Genomic DNA, 22725 nt, shown 5'->3' on the forward strand with positions numbered 1-22725 from the left:
CCAGTGAAACGTGGCCACTGAGACCAAGGAACTGGATTTTTTATTGAATTTTTTTTAAGATCTTATTTATTTATTTGAGAGAGTTACAGACAGTAAAAGGAAGAGACAGAGAGAAAGGTCTTCCATCCACTGGTTCACTCCCCAAATGGCCACAACGACCAGAGCTGCGCTGATCCAAAGCCAGTAGCCAGGAGCTTTCTCCAGTCTCCCACATGGGTGCAGGGGCCCAAGGACTTGAGCCATCTTCTACTGCTTTCCCAGGCCATAGAAGAGAGCTGGATTGGAAGAGAAGCAGCTGGGACTAGAACCAGCACCCATATGGAATGCCAGCGCCGCAGGTGGAGGATTAACCTACTGCGCCACAGTGCCAGCCCCCTACTGTATTGAATTTTAATTCATTTAATCTGAAACAGCCACATGTGCTAACAGTTATTACATGGAGCAGTACAGTTCATGCCTATTAGTTCTTAATGATCCCAGGCTCTTCCAGTTGGGGGCACTAATGTCCTGCACTTGCTGTTTTAGTTCTTTCCAGTCTGAACCAATCTTGCAGAAAACAAGACACAATCTAGATGCTTCCTTCCCACTCCCCAGATGAGAGAAACAGATGAGTTTCAGTTGGTCATGTAGCCTTCAAGTAACTGAATGCACAGCCAACTCCTCTTTGCTCCTTCACCATGCTTTCCTCCTAGCCTACCAGTCACAGTGAGGTGAGCAGTCCTCCTAGGAACTCTAGCCCAGATGCCTGAAGCCACGAGAACATTCTCCAGTTCTCACCACCACTGTCCCCAGTAACCCCAGCCCCTTAAGGAGCGGCTGCTGCTGAGAATGAGCTGAGTGCCCAGAGACACATCGCCAGCCTCCTTTATTTGATTTTCACCCAATGCTCGAGCCTGCCATTGTCTTACCCATTAAACACTCAGCACTCTTCTCAGACTGCCTGGTGGAGGGATGATTTGGAAACCTCTGACAGCTGGGATGCCTGTCCACCGCTTCCTCTTCCTTCCCACCAAGTCTTGTGATGAAGGTTTGGGGTTCTTAAGCCAGCCCAAAGCTATTCTGAAGATAAATTATATTCCCATAGAATTACATGCACATTCAAATGTAAATGATCAGTTAGATATTTCAATTATATCCCTAAATGGTACTAGAATTTTTAAAAGTTCATTTATTATATTCGTGGCAACAAAGATAACTTTTAAGACTTTCGTAAAACACCCTGATGATGTACTCTGTCCCTGATAGCTGACATAACTTAAGGAAATGTATTATCAAACCCAGGAGGCTCATGCATGTAACTCAGCCTGTAAACACTTGACAGGAACATAAATGTGTATATTCCCAAAACATGACTGTCTATATGAGTTGCAACAGTTCAGAATAAAGTGGCTATTTCTGAGGTCTGTGAAGGTGATCCTTTGCTGAAGGATGATTTAATTCATCATTCTGTCCAAGAATGTGGAGAGGTGGCTTTACTGGCCTGTGGTTTTGAACTCTGTCATATGCACCTGCCAGCCTTTCACTTCAGGAAGCACGCATTTGAAAATAACATCGCTTGAGTCCTGAGTGTTCTGTGTTGGAAACTCGTATTTCTCAGCTGGGAAATGTGAGGGTAAAGGGTATTTGAAGAAAGTTCAATCCGGTAGCTATTTTCATGATGTGATGAAGGATTCTTGTTGGTTTGAAGTTCCTGGTTTAATCTTTCTATATCCTTAAATGTTTTTGGCTCTGAATGATCTGCAACAACCTGGAAATAAAATGAGCTAGTCTAAAATCAAAAGAAAACTCAGAATGTTATGCAGCAACACACTTTAAAATGCAAATATTTCATTATTCAAGGACTAGGTTTCTAGCTGTTGGCTCCCTTTTTCTGCCTCTGGATTTTCTGCCAGTGACTTGTATCTCCACCTGCTGGTGCACTGAGGAAATGAGGTGGAAATAAAATTGAAGCCAGTCAAATTATTTGCTGGAATCCTTGATACAGGTTTCATAGGAGGAACAGGTGAAATTACTATCTAAATGAAACTTCTGAAGATTAGAAGTTGATTTATACATCAATTCATTCTCTGTGTTAACTATAAAGAATAAAATTCCAAAATCATAAAAATATCTTCATTAAGCTTATCTTCTCACTATCAGCTTCTAATTCAATTTTCTTGCCATCACCCACAAGTCATCCTTTCAATAATCCCACTAAAAATTTTACAAGAAAATGCAACAGAGAATTGAGGTATAAACCAAACCATAAATCAGAACATCTCATTCAAATTCAAAGACAGAAACATCCTCAGGAACATAAATCAGTTCTAAATCTTTAAAAGACCCATAAAATAAATGCCTAAAAACCTTCTGAAAGTATGCTGCAGTCTGTAGGAGTATGGGCCCTGTAATCAAATTCCCAGATCGAAAATCAAGTTCTGTCCCTTACAGAGGGAAGCCTTGATCCAATTACTCTAATAGTTCTGTGTCTCAGTTTCTCCATAAGTGAAATGGGGTTAAATGATAGTGCCCACCTAATAGCATTGTTGGATAGATTAAGTGGGTGTTTGGAAAGGACATAGAAGAGTTACTGGCACATGGAAAGTGTCACGTGTTTATTAAATAACCCAAAGTTTATTGTTGAGCACAGGTAAGAGGAAACATTTGGATTGTTATTACCAAGAAACTACATCTCTCGGGTTGAATGCATTGCTTTGATCACATTACCATTCCTCGTTGCTGCACTTTGAGCTATTGTGGATTCAGAGGGTTGCTTATTAGGAAAAGGAAACTGACTTAAGGCAAGAAAAAGCTGGTAATTTCCTAAACAGGGAATAAACAGTAGGCGTTCCAGCAATTTGACCTTTTTGAAAAGGTTCATTTAACATTCAACAATCTGGAAAGACACATTCACTATAAAATCTTCAATTTTAAGATGATACTCAAACTTTCTAGAAAGTAAAGGCATACAGTGGAACTTCTTTTGAAAAACGATGCAGTTTTACTCTAATCTAAAAATGCAATATGTTCTTAAGAACGTAAGTTGCAGTGTATGTACTAGTTAAACCACACCTTTCTTTCTTTCTTTCTTTTTTTGTTTTTGTTTTTGTTTTTGTTTAGTACATTTGTTTTTGTTTTCTTTTTTTTTTTTAGTGTAGTTTTATACTGGTGATTATATATGGAACAGGGAACAAATAATACACCAATCAGTATATGAAATAATGCAAGGCAGGAGCCAGCACTGTGGCATAGTGGGTTAAGCTTCCGCCTGTGGTGCTGAATCCCATATGGACACCAGTTCGAGTCCCAGCTGCTCCACTTCTGATCCACCTCCCTGTGGATGGCCTGGGAAAGCAGTAGAGGATGGCCCAAGTGGTTGGGGTCCTGTACCCACACAAGAGACCTGGAAGAAGCTCTTGGCTTCTGGCTTCAGATTAGCCCAGCTCCGGCCACTGCAGCCATTTGGAGAGCAAATCAGCAGATGGAAGACCCCTCTCTCTCTCTGTTTCTCTCTGTCTACAACTCTACCTCTAATATAAATCAATCAAATCTTACAAAGAAAAGAAATACTGCTAGGTAGTGACAAATGCCGTGAAGGAAAACAAAGATGAAGTGGAACAGGAAATGACAAGGAGAAGCAGCCATCTGAGGTATGAAAGACCTCTTCAAGTAGAATGGACATATAAGCAGAGGCCTAGACAAATGCAGGGAGCAAACCCTGCTGATGTCTACAGAATGGGACCAGAGCGTACAAGAAGAGCAAGACCCAAGGTCAGAGATGAAGAGATGTTTGGTGCATTCAAAAAACAAGAAGGTTACTAAAAGAATCTATGCTATCAATGGGAAGATTGAGATCAGGTAAGTGAAGCATATAGGGACCATATAATATAATATTTCATGGGTCATATGAGGCTGATTTACAAAATAGCCCCCAAAACTCTTTGAAATTTTTTCCCATGGGCCTTTGTCTCCTCCCCCTGAATCTGGGTGAATTTAAAACTGCTTGGCCCAGTACAACATGATGAAATGGCTGTGTCATTTTGGAAGCTGAATAATGAAGGAAAATGTGATTTCCATCTTGTTAGATAGATCACTCATGTTTGCAGCTCTGAGTGGCCATGTGACTTTCATGAGGCTGCCATGCCATGAGGAGTTCAAGCTATCTGTAAGGGGAATATGGAGCCTCCCCTGCTCTCCCCGAAATCAGCTACCCTAGATTAGAGTCACCCTAAGTCTCAAGTCAGACATGTAACTAAATAAGCCTGCAGATGCACCCAGCCACCAAAACGTCCCAGCTAAGGTTATAACCACTTTGGAGTACAGTCATTCCAGCCTCGCCTTATCCAAATTGATCCACAGAATTCATGACCACAGCAACAGAACTGCATCAAACCATTATGTTTGGGGATGAATAACAACACAGCAGTAGTAACTGAGACAACACAATAAGGATTTTGGATTTCATTTCAAGTGAGAAGCCTTTGGAGAGTTGAGTAACAGGATCTGATTTGTGAAGTAAGAGGATTACTCCAGTTCTTTTATAGAGAATAGTTTGCAAGACACTGTTCTTGGCAGTGGGAGCAGAGAGGTCAATTTTGAAGCTATTTCAGCTGTCCAGGAAAGAAAAGGCAGAGCCTGGGATAGGGTAGTAGCAGTGGAGGTGGTGAGAAATCAGTTGATAAAAGTTACTTCCCAAGATTTACAGACAGATTGGAGGATGTATGTAGCAAGAAACAAATCACAAAGGATTTCAGCCAAAGCAAAACTTAAACAAATAGAGTTGCCAAATACTGAGATACAAATATTAGACAAACAACAGGTTTAGAAAATAGAATATCAAGATTTCAGTTTCAAAAATGCATCACGTCCAGTGGACACCAAGCATAGATGCTGAATAGGTAACAGACTATTGGAATTTGGAGCTCTGAGGAAGGACTAGTTCTTTAGTACTGTGATCCATCTTAAGTGCCTCATTTTAGAAAAGATACCAACAAACTAGAAAATATTCAGAAGGTAATCAGGATGCAGATGCTTCTGGAAGCCACCTCATTTATAAGGAAAGTAGAAAGAACTAAACACAGACTGGTGGAACATCTCCATTATGGTGAAGAGCACTTGAATTAGTAGGACATACTGTTAGCTACTACTCCAGAATATCCATTACAGAGAATCTGACCACTACAGAGAATTGTTTACAGAAAACAAAAACCTCCAACTATTATAGCACATGGACTGAATAGCATGAGGTTGTGCTGGAGCAGCAGTCTCTAAACAAAGCAAAACCAAACACAACGACACACTTATATTCTCCACAAATGAAATCTCATCCTAGATAAAATGTATCTCAGACACTCCCCTCCATGATTGCATAGTTGAACCACTTGTTTACAGTGAGGTATGTATGTATTATGACTTTGAGAGGAAGGGCTTCAAAGTCACCAGTATGAACTTACCCCCTGGCTTTGCAATGTTTTGAAATGATGCTTTCTGGTTTCTTTTGTTTTATTTTGTTTTGTTTTGTTTTGTTTTGACAAGAGATTTATGTATTTGAAAGTTAGAATTACAGAGGCAGAGAAAGAGAGAAAGACAGATCTTCCACCTGCTGATTCACTTCCCAGATGGCCTCAGGGGCCAGGTCTGGGCCAGGCTGAAGCAAAGAGCCAGGAGCTTCTTCCAGGTCCCCATGTGGGTGTAGGGGCCCAAGGACTGGGGACATCTTCTACTGCTTTCCCTGGAACATTAGCAGGGAGCTGGATCAGAAATGGAGTGGCTGAGACTTGAACTAAAACCCCTATGGGATGCCAGCACTGCAGACAGTGACTTAACCCACTGCACCACAGCACCAGCCCCCAAAGGGATGCTTTCTTAGGGCTCTCTCTACTGCTATCCAATCTGCTATCATTCAATTCACTACCTCCACTTCTGTTGTTCACACTAAACTCAGCTGGATTTGAATGTGAAAAGGAAAGAATTACTTTGTTGTACATAAAGATGGTATAAAATATCAAGCGCATTGGTTAGAGATAACAATAAATACTCTGAAATTACCTTAAATTTGCAGATATATTCCCTCTGAAAATGGATAGAAAAGAGAAAGAACTGGCCGGTGCCACGGCTCACTAGGTTAATCCTCCACCTGTGGCACTGGCACCCTGGGTTCTAGTCCTAGTTGGGGTGCCAGATTCTGTCTCAGTTGCTCTTCTTCCAGTCCAGCTCTCTGCTGTGGCCCAGGAAGGCAGTGGAGGATGGCCCAAGTGTTTGGGCCCTGCACCCGCATGGGAGACCAGGAGGAAGCACCTGGCTCCTGGCTTCAGATCAGTGCAGTGCGCTGGCCGTGGCAGCCATTTGGGGGGAACCAATGGAAGGAAGACCTTTCTCTCTGTCTCTCTCTCTCTCTCTCTCACTAACTCTGCCTGTCTAAATAAATAAATAAGAATTTTAAAAAAGAGAACTGAGAGTGACCATATTTTAAAAGAATGGAGAGAGCAATAGTTAATAATGTTTCATTCCAGGACAGGTGATGTGGTGCTACAGGTCAAGCGGCTGCTGGGGATGACCATACCCTGTATAAGAGTCACTGGGATGGCCGGCGCCGCGGCTCACTAGGCTAATCCTCCGCCTGCGGCGCCAGCACACCAGGTTCTAGTCCCGGTCGGGGCGCCGGATTCTGTCCCGGTTGCCCCTCTTCCAGACCAGCTCTCTGCTGTGGCCAGGGAGTGCAGTGGAGGATGGCCCAAGTGCTTGGGCCCTGCACCCCATGGGAGACCAGGAGAAGCACCTGGCTCCTGCCTTCGGATCAGCGCGATGCGCGCCGGCAGCGGCGGCCATTGGAGGGTGAACCAACGACAAAGGAAGACCTTTCTCTCTGTCTCTCTCTCACTGTCCACTCTGCCTGTCAAAAAAAAAAAAAAAAAAAGAGTCACTGGTACTCAGGCTCGCCTCCACTTCCAAACCAACTTCTTGCTAATGTGCCTGAAAGGCAGCAGGTGATAGCCCAAGTATTTGAATTCTTTCCACTCATGTGAGAAATCCAGATGGAGTTAGGGCCTCCTGGTTTCAGCCTCAGCCCAGCCACAGCCACAGCTGCTGCAAGCATTTGAAGAGTGAACCATCAGGGAAGACAAAAGCAATCTCTCTGCCTCTTTCTCTCTCTCTGTCACTCTCGTGTGTGTGTGTGTGTGTGTGTGTGCCTCTCTCTGTGTCATTCAATCTTTCAAAGTAAGTAAAACTCCTACAGGGGCCAGCCTCGTGGCATAGTGGGTTAAGCCACCACCTGCAAAGCTGGCATCTCATATCTGTGTCAGTTCCAGTCCTGGCTCCTCTACTTCTGATGCAGGTCCCTGCTAATGTGCCTGGGAAAGCAGCAGAGGATGGCCTACGAGCTTAAGCCCTTGACACCTATGTGGGAGACCCAGCCACTGAGGCTGTTCGAGGGTGAACCAGTGGATGGAAGACAGAAGACCTCTCTGTCTCTACCTTTCTCTCTCTCTCCCCTCTCTCTCAAAAACAAAAAATAAAAACTTTCTACAAATTAAAATAAAACTTCCTCCTTAGATAGCAAAACTAACAGAGCAGGTGCCATAGTCCCATCTGGGGTGTTTCAGGGAGAACATATTCAAACTGGAGTCAAGGAAGCTACAATGGATGAAAGAGCAGACACAGGCATGGACCTGCATGAACACAGGCCTATCAAGGCCTCTTTCTGCCCTCCTCCGTGGAGAATTTTTCCTCTCTGGCAAAAAACAAAGAAGACCCAATTAGCCATTTGAAGTCACAAACACTGATTTCCATAAGGTTCCTAGCCTGAAAAATCTGCTAAACATTAAAAAGGACGCTAAGTGGTGAGGGGGCCGAGGGCTAAGGCTCCACCTGGTCCCATGAGAACCTGCTGCTCTCCTGAGGCGGGGAGGCAGGAAACACAAAAACAGCCCACTGTCTTCAGACAGGGAAATCTTCAAAGGCTGAATCTCACGGGCCTCTGCGGACACAGAAGCCCCTGGAGTCAGTCCCTAAGGCTGTGAGACTTGGGCCAGACTGTTCACCCCTCGTTCTAAACCTGAGCTCCCTACTCCTCCACATCCTAGCTCTGCCTTGGTAGGAACAAGTCACAGTGGCGATGACCACTAGTAGAAATCTGCAAACTCTGGCCAACACACCGACTCAGACCGCGAAGAGGTCCGGCTCAGGCCCTGCAACCTGCCCTTGTGTCACTACGAGGGTCCCTCCTCTAACTTGTGCGGGCGGCGGTGATACCACTTCCCCACCAGGTGGCGCCAGGTCCGCAGGCACGAGAAACAGCGTAGCAAGGCACCACAAGGCGGGTTGGCCTTCGTCCCGCACTGCGATGACCACACCCCAGGGCGGGCCGGCGGGCTGCACCGAGAAGCAGCGCTACATGAACCGCTCGTTCCTAGCCAGGTGCAAGGCTACCGCTCAAAGGCTGCAGAGAAGGATGCAAGCTCCCCGCTGGAGCCGTGGTCTGCCTCTGCTGCCTGCATTGGGTCACTGGGTAACCCAAGGGTGCACCCTGGGGCAGAGACAGCGACCCTAAGCCACTGGAGAACAGCAGCAGCACCAGGCGGGACGCGTGGGGGTTCTGATCCTCCACCAGAAGCTGCACTGTAGTCCCAGCTGCACCTCGGCCAGCTCCTCGCTGTCAAAGCACCGTCGAGAGTGCGGCTCCCTGGTTATCGCGTCCACCATTAGATAGCAAAACTAACACAGCAGGTGGATACGGCGCTCCAGCAGCCGGTAGCCAACCTGAACGTTGTGGCCCACGTCCGGGTCCCAGGCAGCCACATGGCAGGTGGGCGCCCGGCGGGTTGTTGTCCCGCACGGACACCTCGTAGACCGGGTGCGGCAGACCAGTGCATAGTCGTTCTCGTCGCCCAGGCGCACCGTGTAGGGCCTCACAGTGCTCAGCGGGGGCGAGCCGCGGTCCTCGGCCACCTGCGTCGGTTGTACTCGGAGATGCGCTCGCGGTCTAGCGACGCCGCGGTCACCATCTGCTCGTGCCTGTAGATGGCGCAGCGCACCTGCCCGTTGGCCCCTGAGTCCCTGTCCGAGGTGCTGACCAGAGTCACCAGGCTCTTGCGCGCCGCCCCCTCCGGCACCACAGAGGTGGTGCCAGCCTCTGGCATCCCAGGCCCTGCTGATGAGGTCGCGTCCGTTCCCCCGAGGGCTGCAGCGGCGGCGGCCGCGAAGGGGAGCCCCCGGGGCGGCCAGTGGGGTAATGGCGATGTCCGGCGGGTTGTCGTTGACGTCGCAGATGCAGACGATGATCTTGCGAACACCACTTCGCCGTTGGGACCCTCGTCCAGGTCGGCTGCCTGCAGGTCCAGCAGCACCGAGCCCACGGGCGTGTCCTCCGCCAACTCCACGTAGGCCACGGCGTCCTGCGGGAGAACCGGGCAGTAGTCATGGGCGCCCAGCAGACGCACACTGAGGGCAGCTGTGTCAGTGAGCAGCAGGAAGCCGCCGTCCTGGGCCACCAGCTCCAGGTTGTAGGCAGCCTGGCTTTCGCAGTCCAGCTCCTGCAGCAGCACCAGATCGGCGCACTGGGCGCCGTCCGCGCGCGTCTGCAACTCCACGCGGAAGGGGCTGTGCGGCTCAGCCAGGCGCACATTCTGCAGCACGTTAGCTCCCACGTCCTCGTCCACCAGCATCTCCAGGGGGAATGCGCGTGCCCAGGGCCACACCCTCGGTCACCTCCACGGGGATCTGGGTGCAGGGGAAGCAAGGCGCGTGGTCGTAGAGGTCCCTCACCTCCACCTCCACGTGCAGCAGCCAGAACTACTCCGCGAGAAGCTGATCACGTCAGAGGCCAGTGGACACTGTGGGGCCTGGTTGCACGGACTTCGCGGCCGTGTCCTGCATCCGCTATGATCATCTGCCTATAGCCTTCACGCACCTGGAGCAGGGTGCTCAAGCCAATCTTGCTTGGCACCTCGCCTTAAAATTTAGCAGCAGGTAGCCAGACAGAACACGGATAACAATGCCAAGGGCTCCATCTTCTTAGGTGAGGAAATTGGCACTTTCAATGCAAGACCCTGACACTAGCAGCAGCCACAGAAGCAGAAAGGACTCAGGTCAAACCCTGCTCAAAGTATCAGCAGGATATCTGAGCCTCCCCAGCAAAACATACCTGTTCCTCAAAAGGAAAAGCCAATTGCAGGCTCGGTGTTCAGACTTTTGGGCAATTCCAAGTACTCTGACAGGGGATGCTGCCCTCTTAAATATATCTTATCACTAAACCCTCTCTGCTGTGTGATTGCTTGTCTCTGTCCCAGGTGCGTAAGCATGCCTCTTCAGAACCTCACTAGGGGAAGTATCATAGAGAAGAATACACAAACAAGCATCCACTGGGGCCAATCCCCAGGGTCTCTGGGCCTCTGCATCTTCTTGTTGATCTGAAAGTGTTCACAGAAGGGCTGCGAGAGGTGAACTGTGGCCAAGGCAGTGCAGGGGGCCATTAAGGTCCCTATTGAAATATGCACTAAATTAAAATACATCCTGGGGCCGGCGCTGTGGTGTAGCAGGTAAAGCCGTCACCTGCAGTTCTGGCTTCCCATTTGGGCGCCAGTTTGAGACCCGGCTGTTCCCGGTCTGTTCCATGGTCCTGGTTCTGCTATGGCCTGGGAATGCAGTAGAAGATGGCCCAAGTCCTCGGGCCCCTGCACCCACGTGGGAGACCCAGAGGAAGCTCCTGGCTCCTGGCTTCAGATCCGAACACCTCCAGCCATTACAGCCAATTGGGGAGTGAACCAGTGGGATGGAAGACCTCTCTCTCTCTCTGCCTATCCTTCTCTCTCTGTGTAACTCTGACTTTCAAAGTATATAAATAAATCTTTAAAAAGAAAGATATATCCTTGTCAGCTTCTCCACTGCACTCACATCTCACTTTGACAATAAAATCAGGAAATCCAAAGCTTGTGTATTCCTTCCTAAGCGCACTTGACTGTTCTCAAAGAGAGACCCAATGGCTCTTCTTTCCCATTTCAAGATGAACACATGTATGCTCAGTGTAATTCATCCTTTGCCACCCACAGTTATCCATCTTTGTTGGGCTGTCATTTCCTGTACTGAAAGATTCGGAGTAGAGACGGGGGGAGGACAGCTTCTTGGGAGTCAGGCAGTGTCTAATCAGAGTAGTACTGTTTTCCAAAGTAATCATTTCTGAATAGCTCTTCAATAGCAAAGAAACCATTAATGATGAAATCTCGGCTCCTTCATCTTCTTTTATGTCCATAATTGCTTACATGTAAGGAACCAGCGTCAGACAGGGAGGTTCGTCAACCACAAAGCACTGCAAGGGATACTTAGGGGTAAAAAAAAAGATTTAGGGAAATACATTGCAGTCAGTCTTGTTAGAAAATTGCTATAGAGCAATTATTTTTAAAAAGCCCTTGGCTGAAGAAAACCATGGGTGGCCTTCTAGGCTGAAGGCTAAAAAAACATTAAACCATCTGTCTAAAGCACACTATATAGTTCTGTGTTAAGCTCTCTTTATGTGCGAAGTGTTCTAAATGCTAAACAGTCCCACGTGTTAATGATGACATTGTTCCTCCTGCCACGAAGTCCTCCTCAGTGCAGAATGCTCTTTAAGTAGTCATCTTGAAGCAGGGAGCAGCTGAGTTATTCACATGCCCAGGCTATTTTTGGCTCCTCCACGATCTGTATTGTTATTGATTCCTGCAGGGACATGTCAGTAAATGACTGGATTTCTTTTTTCTGTCACTCTTGGAAGGGAGTTGGCATTTATTTTAGCACCAGAACTTATGAATCTAGTTCTGAAACTGAGCCACTTTTGATAAGATGATTAATTTTCAGGGGCTTTAATTTAGTAGAGCATTTGGCACTGACTCTAATTCTCAGTACCAAGAACTGGCATCAGAGAAGTATGGAGGGAAGCATGAGTTGATTTGGGTAGGATACACTGAGATCCTAAAAAAGAGAAAGTGCTTCAGTTCCTATATTCTAGGCTTTTAATTTTGCCTGGTGAGGCATCAGTCTACAGAAGGAAACAGCTCTACTTCAGCATAGTAAGAGCAGGCTCCCTTTAAACCAGTATCTTCCATGGTACCTTAGACAATTTTGTTTCTTAGGATCGAGTCTGCCAAGGAAACTCCTGGTTATTCAGCCTCTGGCATGGGGCGGGGGGAACAGGAGGATCTGGTCCCTTCCACTTAACTGAAACCTGAAACTTCAGCTGGTGCCTTTAAAAAGTACATGCTTCCATGTACATTAGCCAGGAGAGGGACCCATTTAACCACAGTCCAAGTCTCTTCTCCCTCATCTCACACAATCCCCGCCAAGCCTGGCCTCTATTAGTCTTCAGCATTATCGTTGCCACTCACGATCAGCAAAACCGTTCTGCAGACTGAAAATGAAGAATAGCCCACGACTCTATCCACAGAACATCAAAAGATCCAGATAAAATATGAAAAAGGCAGGCAATCAAACATATGACTTCCACAGTGCTAAACATCTGGACGCTTATGTTTGGAAACATCCAGCGATGCTGTCTAAATGCTTGATTGCATTTCCCCCCTCCCCCTGACTTCTCCTCCAGCTGTTTGGCATCAAGTAGACCATCCATGATAAGGAATATGCTACATTGTTAGTGATTCATTATTAGCACTCTCATTGTTTCACAGTAAACAGCCACCTTATTAAAACAGTGCTTTATGAATGGAGGACAGCTGGAGTTTCAGGAAAAAGACATTTTCCGAGGCAAAAATCAGTTCTGTGCCAGTAGAGTGACAAGCTGAATAATATAGAAACTGTATGATCTGTCCCCTAGGGATGTGTCATCAGGAAGCTGTGTTTACAGCCCTGAGCTGCTGGTACTCTCATGTTCCATTCTGTTGGCTCTGTTAGATAAAAATCTGTCTCAATATTAAAAGCACTGTGGTAGAAATTTGCTTTATGTTGCTTGTTTTCCCATTTGCCAGCATATTGCCAAACTATAAGTCCATAAAATGTATTTTGATCTCTGTTGGAGTCAGATATAAAGCAAAACAAACAACAGGGTTAAGGGAAATACGACACCACAGGAAAACCAACATGGAAATCAAGAGCAATTTGTTCCTCTTGCTCAGTTTGGTTTTAAAAGGGGAGGATTTGGTGAACTCCCCATGGAGTTCACTGTTGTTCCTAAAACAAAGGCACCAGACAGTCTGAAAATATCAAGAAATCAGATCTGTGAAACAGGATTTGCAGTCCAATCATTTAAATGAAAGACCTTCTGCTTTGCTGAACACACAACATGAATGTGTTCCTTGACACACTAAAGTTCGTTTCATGGACCAAAGTAAATTTCAGCAAAAATGTGGAAAAAGTTACCACCAATTCAGAATGGTATCTGGGTTTTTGCATACTTCCCTGTTCTTGTTACATAAAACTAAGTATATTTGGAGAAAAAAATAAGCTAAAGGAAAATTCTTAATGTGCAAATTTGCCTGTATTATCATGCTCATGTATTTAAGCAAGCATCAACTTTTACAGGACACTGGACTAACACTTTCCTGGGGAAGAGATAGCTTCAGTGCCATTGACAACAAATCGCTCTATGTGCTGTACTGAGACCCATGTTCATTTCTCAACTAAACTAATGTTCTGCAAATGAATGGGCAAAATATCATCAAACACAATGTTGCTATTTTCAAGGACTAACGTCCAGATATTGAAGTTTAAAGGATATTTGATAGAAAACAAATTAACTTACATTAGGATTTATTTGTGTATTTTCTTGTAAAAACCATGCCTTGAAAAGTCTAAACTCCATCTTCAATAATATAACTCTCAAAACTTAGAGTGACTCTTTTTAGTTACCTGATAACAAGTATTTCTTGCATTCCTATTACCCTATTGCATAATCAATTTGTTATTAGGTCTTGACTGCACAATCATCTATTAAAAACAGCTATCAGAAAATTGCTGGTCCTTGTTGTAAAATCATTTCAAGGAAAATAATTCAGCCCTGAAGTCAGCCAAAACACCATCTATAAGCATAACACAGAAACAAATGATATTTTATCAACTACTTAAGTGCTTTAATCCAGAGAAAATCACTATAGAGTATAAACACTAATCATAACTTTTCGATAATATAAAATCAGGATTGAAATGATGTAATCTTCACTCAGGAAAATGTTTTCCATAAGGATCATCATGTTAATAAAGATACTGTCAAAACTATGTAATGTTCAAATACTATACAAAACTGATTTTTAAACTACTGTATTAGTAGTGTGTATTAATATCTCTGCAGGAAGGAAATTAAATCAATTAATAATGAAAGACATTTTACTGTTTTAGTTCAGAGATGCTGCAAATCCTTAGTGAGCCAGTAAACTTGACTTTGGTGTTTGCCCTTCATTCATTGACTCAATGATTATATAATATGTCCCTCCACTCAGTAAGAAAGAGGCTTTTCCTTCAACAGAGAATCTACCAATGCAGGGGAAGAATAAAAACAACAAAGACAGAAGCAATTTTTCATCTGTGCCTTACTTTAATCCTCATATCTTTTCCTCTTATTTGAGTCCCTTTATTTCTCCTCTGCACAAAAGCTCACATCCGCATTAATTAGAGCACTTTCAAGCTCTTCATTAACACAGATTTGATCACATATTGGTGACAGAATAAAGCACACAGCCCTGTTAGGAGAAAATACTTAAACATAAAAAAATCCATCAGAGTTCAGAGATGGTTTCAAGTGCCAGATGACACAGAGAAGGTTGTAGCAGGTACAACTGAGAAGTAACCTCCACTTAGAGATGAATTACAGTCAGACAGAACTGCCAGAGATGGGGAGAACCTGGGAGTGATGTGAGCAAGATGTAGAGAAGGGCAGGCTCAGAGCCTTCTAATGGGACTGAATACACCAGTTGATTGGAATGAGTACAAGGAGGAAAATGGGCAAGACAAGATTGAATGGGTGGCATGGGTGGCATGGGTGAGGAAGAACCTTGATGTTAAGTTAATAATGTCAATATCTTTTCTTCTAAAAATTAATTTGTTTATTTGAAAAGCAGAATAATACAGGTAAGAGGGAGAGAGGTGAGAGAGAAAGAGAGAGAGAGAAACAGGAGGTGGGGAGAGAGAGAATGAGAATATCTTCCATCCACTGCTTTACTGCCCAAATACCTGTAACAGCCAGTTAGGCCAGGCTAAATCCAAGGTGGCAGGAATTCACTTGCATGGGCCTCTATCTGCTGCCTCCCAGGAGCATTAGCATGAAGCTGGATCAGAAGCACAGAGTAGCTGAAACTAGAACCAGGCACTCCAGTATGGGATATGGGTGTCCAAAGCACTATAATACTGATCCCAAGTGCCAAGACTTTTAAGTAGCCATGAGAGAGTGCTGATGTCTGTGAAGCAGAGGGTTGTTGATACATATTTTGTTGTGATGAATAATGTATGTGATTGCTTTCCCAAAACATTAATGAAATGCTCAAAAAGACTATTTTTTATTTGAAGCTTTAAATCAGCATCCAGCATGATATTTGGCTTATATTATTTCTCAAATGAATGATCAAGGCAGTATTACATGGTACAAAATATCCACCTACCTCAAACCCAGATGGTAGCAGAATGAATTAAAGAGAGACTGGGAGCAAGAAGCCTCTGCAATCTATGTCAAAGATGTTGAAGGCCTGAGCAATTAGTAGGAAGGAGCATTGGATGAACCTGAAGACCAGTACAAACAGAGAATTGGTAGGACTTTGTGGCAGATAAGCTGTGTGGAATGGAGAAGATGAAACCAATAAATGAATCTAATGCTACTTAAAGAATGGTCACACTCTCTCAGTATTCCCCAAGACTAAGAAATACAGTATTCCCAAATAGAATTCTCACAGGCTGTTGCTACTCAATAGCTGGATGTCCGAAGGCAGAAGACTTCCTTTCTCTAAGCCTCAATGTCTGCAGGGAACAATGCCTACCGCCAGTTGCTTTAAAGTTTAGGTAAGGAAATTTGGAAAGAACAAAAAGCCCAGTGCCTAGCACTTTCTGGGATCTTAAAAGATAAGTGTAGTCTTTGCAATAGGCATTTGCACATTATATTGTGATTCACTTATTTGGAGATATATTTCTTATCCCTGTTGAGTCCTCCCAGGGTATGAAATATGTCTTCATAATATTTGTATCCCAGCATCCAGTATAGTGATTACCACAAGAAAAAGGCTCATTAATGTTTGTGGACTACTGTTGAGAGTCCTGCCACTCCATAGTGAAATATTTATCCCACAATATTGCCTGAATTCAAAGCTAAAAAGCTACCTATAGGATCATAGACTTAGTATGTGGATCTTATATATTATATAAGACTTCTACAAAAAGTGAAACCTAGTGAATGATATTTGAGACTTGGCCCAGCCACACATTAAAATAAAACTGGACTTTCATGCCAGTTTCAACTCTGATCTATCAGGATATTTAAGACATTTTGTTAGTTTCACCTGCTTGGCATCCAGTTTTCTCTTGAGAAACCACCTCTTCACCAAATCAACTCATGTATGTAGGATATTACAGGATATCCACATAACCCCAGCTAAGCTAAGCTATTCTATTTTCTTAGCCATAGTGAGTGATTCAGTTAGAAGCCTATGTCCCCACAAAGGCCATCAAGGGCCAGTAGGCATCAACTCTGAGATTAACACAGTAATTGCTAAAAGATATTTGTTCCTTTGGGGTTGTGGATCTCAGAAGATGTAAAGTGGTTGTGAAACCACCAGGGTTGGAGCACTTGTCTGACAGAGAAGGCAATGTTTTGCAAGGAAAAGCTGACATGACATTGAGCACTTAGATCCAATCATTCCTGGTCTCTTACTGAGTTTTTCATTTAAGCAAAATGGTGAGTTCCCCCACTATGTGGAAGCCAATTAGTAGTTGGTTTTATATCACTAGCCCCCTAAAAATTATGACAAATTCTATATTGGGAAAGGAATTGTAAGTAACAGACTGTAACATGATTAATTGGTTGAAAGGATTCAAGGACAAGGTCTGTGTGTACCTCTCAACACTGAGTTGAAAGGTTGATCTGCATTCTTGTTACCTGTAAACTGTTGTTTGTATTTTGAAACTCAGATAATCTGTCTTCTAGTGTCAGAGACTGAGGTTTGGGGGAGCACAGGGATTAGAAGGGCTCTGCTACATTGCTAAGATCATCTCCAATTAAACACAGTTCCTCTGAAAGCAGAAAAGAAAGAATATACAGTATCACTGAACTAGACACTTTCTGACCAAGGCCAACAATCTGAAGAGGCTGATATTTAGCAAACTTAACAAGTTTTAAGGGTAGAAAAAGCAAAATTTTCTCCACCAAATTAAAGTAAGTACAAGAAAATAAAAGCAAAAAGTAACCAAGAAGAGTGAGACCACACAGAGCCTTGCACCCTCTTATTGCTCCCAAACTCATCTTAAGTCTGGCATATTTAATTTAAGAAAAATGATAATCACTCCATGGCAAAAACCATCCTCCGGGATGCAATCTAGGGGCAAAGAGACATATGATCTGTGACTCTCACCCCAAGAAATTGTTCTGAATGTCCCTGGAGAGACCCAGATGCACATCATTTAAGCTGAAAGCTAAGCGCATGAGCCCATCACCTAGTCCTATTGCTCAGAGATGGAAATTTCTATGCTGGAAGGAAATGTAAGCACTTTCTCCAGCTGCGACTGTGGAGTTGATCACATGCAAATTAACACTAAACCTTGACCTGGCAAACAGAGCACTGTGATGGCTGAATCCTCAATTAAAAAAAAAAAAAAAAGTCATATTACTTTGGTAAAGTGCATCAGTCCTAATGCCCAGCTCAAATGTGGTCACAAAGGACAAAAGCCAAGAAAGACCATGCTTGCGGCCATACTCACTGGCTGAGGTCAGAACACACACCTCATTCAGGTTGGAGATCCTTGCTTATGCTTATATGTTACAGACATTGGCCATTGCGTGTGGTTTTCTCTTCTCCAGATGGGGTTTTGTCCTTTGTAGTTCTCTGTTGTTAAATGTGTTGAGGAAGGTTAAAAAATGGATTCAAAAGCAGTGGTCACCAACCCCGAGAGCAAGGCAAACTTTCCCAAGATCTGACTTGTCACAGGCCCTAGCAAACATTAGAATATGAGTTTGCCTTAAGGGGGCTGGTTAGTTGGACAACTGGTGGCAACAAAGTCTTTTGCAGTAAGCAAGCCCCAAGATTTAGGGGCAGTATGGTGATGATCTACCTTTCTCCTCCCTCGACTTCAGCCTCCCTGATCAACACAACCACCCTGACAGGAAGCATCCAGTGTCCAGCTATACTTATCCCTTCCTTGTCTTTGTCGCTTAGCCAGTCATAGGACGTCTTTGTTGACTCATTTTGTGTCAGCAGCATTGCTGTCAGCCCGCAGGTGAAGATTCCATTCAGTTGACTCACCAGCCTTCCAAAATCCTCTTCCCTTCTCCTTCTAATCCTGAGCAGACAAGGCTCCCCCCTCATGCCTGAGAGTGCACCTCTTATCTGTTGCTCTTGTTCCTGGCTGCTTTATTCTGGATAGCTGACAGCTTTACAAAATAGCTTCGGTCTCTCATAGTTTCTTCATCAAAGGAGCCTGGAGGAAGGGATTTGGGAGCCCTTTTCAAACTCAAAGAGCAAAGGAGAGCCTGACCCGTGCAAAATACAGTAGAACAATTCTTCATCTGCCTGATCCTTCTACTCACAAAAGACAAGGTTGTGTGGGCTTTTAAATCTCCCTGATCAATTTAACTATCAAATCCCTGGCAGAGAATGAGTGATAGGTGTAGAATTCTCAGTATTCCAGTTTGCCTTCAGGGTTTACTCCATTCTCTTTTAATAACCTCCATAAACTCAATACTTATTAATAATGGATTTGTTTGATGTTACAAAGACTAAAGAAGACATGTGGAGTTGCATGTTACCCAAAGGTTAAGTTCTAAATTTATTACAAAGCTTCAATACTTTATAAATTTTAAGAGGTTATTAAATAAAAATATTACATCATTTCCTCTCCAAACCTTTCAGTTAATCCTCTTATCTCTAGAACAAGATATAGCTCTAGAACAAGATTTGGCCCTCAAGAACTGATCCATACTTATCTTCCCACTGCCCCCCATCTCCCATTCCACAGTGTCCGCTACAGCCTGCAAAACATGGCAGTGTCGGGAAGCTGCTTTATTTGTCCCCACTGATGTGCCTGTGCTCATGCTGTTCCCTAGGTCTAAGTGCTTTTTCCTTCCATATACACTATTGAAATGCTACAGGTACATTCTCTAAAGCAGTGCTTTTCAGATCTTAATGAAGGTTGCTAAGATGTCATTTGCAAAGTACTAGCTGTCACACCTGGCCAACCTACCCACCACCCTTGACCCAGGCAAATACAACACTCCTGAGACAAAGCACGTGTAACTGAATGGTTGGTCATAAGATCCCAGCTTAAAGAGAGTATCTGCTTCGGTACAATGACCCCAATCCCGATGGCTTGTGACAGATCCTGCCTTGCTTCATTGGAACTCTGTAAGATCAGCAAATATCTATTTCAATTTTACAATCATTCCTGAAATGTCACTTTCCTGAAAAATTGCAGGAATTGGGACCCTCTTCCTGTGGTATTGTTTTCAAAACAGTGATAAGAAAGTAAAACTTATCCAGAAAGGAAAATTAAACACTTAACACTTCATATTTAAGCAGACAATGATGATTATAACAATTCCTACTTAAATAAATCTATTATTTTAAAGTAAAAAAAAAAAGTTAATGTACTTGTGAATCATGTGAGAGTCTTATTCTACTACAGAGTCTGTAGATCTAGTTGATCTACAGATAGATCTAGTAGGGCCTGATAGTCTGCATTTCAAACAAGGGATGCCAGTTCTGCTCTCTGCAGCTGCTCTCTGAAGGTTTACAGCTTATTCAAAGGCCAGCACTTCAGGGAGGCAGCCTCTCACTGCCTCAGCTGTGATGCATGTCTTTTACTGCACTTACTACATTTACCCCATTTAGCCATTCTGACTTACCTTAGAGGTAGACTTCAAAGTACAATCACTCTTGTCAGTTTAGTTGCATATTGTATGACAAGGGTATATCTCACTTTCAGAAATCACACAGTGTCTACTCACAGTGGTAGTGGTTTAATGAGTGTGGCTTATTAAGACTAGACTGCAGGATCATTTTCTCCCTTTTTTATTCTATCAGCTAGTATTTGCAGACACTATACTAGCTGATAGAATAAAAAAGGGAGAGAACGATCCAACATGGGAAGTGAGATACACAGCAGACCCATAGAATGGCAGATGTCCTAAACAGCACTCTGGCCTCAGAATCAGCCCTTAAGGCATGCGGATCCAGCTGAAAAGCCCATGAGAGTATTTCAGGCATGGAAAGCCAAGACACTCTGGAAAAAAAAAAAAAAAAAAACACCAAAACCCTACATGAAAGATCTCCGCGAGTGAGATCCCAGTGGAAAGAACGGGTCATCAAAGAAGGAGGTACCTTTCTCTGAAGGGAGGAGAGAACTTCCACTTTGACCATGGCCTTGTCTAAAAATTATCAGAGTCAGTGAACTCAGGGGGCTTCCATAGCCTTGGCAGCTCATGACAAGAGCCTAGGGTGATTACTGATGCCATAAACCGGAGTGTCAATTTGTTAAGTCAACAACAGGAGTCACTGTGCACTTACTCCTCATGTAGGATGTTTGTCCTTAGTGTGCTGTACACTGAGATTTAATGCTATAATAACTAGTACTCAAACAGCATTTTTCACTTTATGTTTCTGTGTGGGAGCAAACTGTTGAAATCTTTACTTAATGTATGCTAAACTGATCTTCTGTATATAAAGAGAAACGAAAATGAATCTTGATGTGAATGGAAGGGGAGAGGGAGTGGGAAAGGGGAGGGTTGCGGGTGGGAGGGACGTTATTGGGGGGAAGCCATTGTAATCCATAAGCTGTACTTTGGAAATTTATATTCATTAAATAAAAGTTTAAAAAAATAAAAGACTAGACTGCAGGACCAGCCCTGCGGCATAGCTGCTAAAACTACCACCTGTAGCACTGGCATCCCAAATGGATGCCGGTTTGAGTCCCAGCTGCTCAACTTCCAATCCAGCTCCCTGCTAATGTGCCTGGGAAAACAGTGGAAGATGGCTCAATTGTCTGGGCCTCTGAACCCATGTGGGAGACCTGGATGAAGCTCAGAGACTGCTGGCTTTGGCCTGGCCCGGGCCAACTGGGTGCAGCCATTTGGTAGTGAACCAACAGATCGTAGACTTCTCTCTCTGCTTCTGCCTCTGCCTCCCCTCCCTCTCTGTAACCCCGCCTTTCAAATAAATGAATAAATCTTAAAAAACAGAAAAGACAGACTAGATAAGCCAGTAGTGGTATGAGGTGTCTCCCTTCAAAAGGTGCATTTGGAATAGACACAGACTAGGTATCAGGGTAGTGATTAGGAGCATGGACGGATTACTTGGGTTGGAATCCTGACATTACCAGGTCTAAACAATGTGATTTTGAACAACTCACCTATATATGTATTAGTTTTTTCTCCTTCAAAAATGGCAATGAAAATAGACTTTGTAGGACTATTATAGGATTTAAATCATGAAAGAGATGAAAATAAGATGATATTTATAAAGCATTTAGTATGGTGCAGGCTGCATAGTAAATGCTCTATAATAAAGATGAACTTTAATGATTAGCTGGAGTGACAGCTTTTTAAGGTTGCCATGAAAACTCTAACATATATTTTATATCCTTTAATCATTTTAGGGCTGTCCTTTAACACCTCCACTGTGATTCCACACATCTCTTTAAAGCTAAATCATTATCGCAAATACAACCTGGAAGGGTCAATGACTACCAACTATTGCCTCCTTCCTGTATGTTAAAGCTAAGAATATGCCAATTTCAACTCTACAATCTGACATGAAAGATTACCAAAATGGAGTCTGTATGGTTACCACAGCAACCGCTAGATGTCATCTTTAGAATGTCCCCCTGCTTCACATCCTATTTGAGTAAGAGTTTCAAAGTATACACATTCACCTATATACTAAATAATTGGCTTACATATGGTTTTAAAGAGTAATCATAATCGTTCATGCATCAATATAACAAGATATGCAACCACAGCACATTACAAAATGCACACTGTGAAGAGGTATGACTGCCTTAATTTTTAGTTCCTTTTTTTTTTTTTTCCTATCTGATAGTATGGGCTTTTCCTTTAAAATTCGTGAATCATAATTAAACTTGCTTTATTTTGTGGCAAGGTTATTTTTTTGCATAACTTTTCTCCCTTTGTAACCAATGTATTACATGCTTACTACGAAAGCAATAGGAAAACTCCATTAAGGGGTGAGCATTTGACATAGTAGTTTAGTCACTACTTGGGATACTCACATCACACATCAGAGTGCCTGGTTCGAGTCCCGTCTACTCCAATCTGATCCAGCTTTCTGCTACTGTACAACCTGTGAGGCAGCAGTGATGGCTCAACTACTTGAGTCCTTACCACCCAAATAATGGCCTCGGCTTTGGCCTGGCCCAACTCTGGCTGTTAGACACACTTGGGAAGTGAAACAGCAGATGGAAGATCTCTGTCTCTCTGCCTCTCAAATAAAATGAAAATAAATAAACTAAAATGTCTTTAGAAGCACCCTTCAATTCCACTATTCAAACAGAGCAGCTGTCAATATTTTGGTGATATATATAAATGCACATGCACATACACATTTATAGACACAAAGA

General features: G+C 43.7%; 1 long non-coding RNA gene across 11 annotated transcripts in view; it reads right to left on the reverse strand.

Annotated features, from left to right (window-relative positions):
* The window catches only part of LOC138843694 (uncharacterized), a 240821-nt gene that overhangs the window by 127671 nt on the left and 90425 nt on the right, over positions 1-22725 (reverse strand). Inside the window, exon 4 of one of the 11 annotated variants that reach the window (XR_016212880.1) lies at positions 116-1747. The exons of the other annotated variants lie outside the window; for them this stretch is intronic. This is a non-coding gene — a long non-coding RNA (uncharacterized LOC138843694). Of the gene's footprint in view, positions 1-115; positions 1748-22725 lie in introns of those variants that run through there. 11 annotated transcript variants of the gene reach the window in all.

The sequence above is a fragment of the Oryctolagus cuniculus genome, chromosome 9 (assembly GCF_051225735.1).
Source record: "Oryctolagus cuniculus isolate XC-2025 breed Fujian yellow rabbit chromosome 9, ASM5122573v1, whole genome shotgun sequence".
Classification (NCBI taxonomy): Eukaryota; Metazoa; Chordata; class Mammalia; order Lagomorpha; family Leporidae; genus Oryctolagus; species Oryctolagus cuniculus.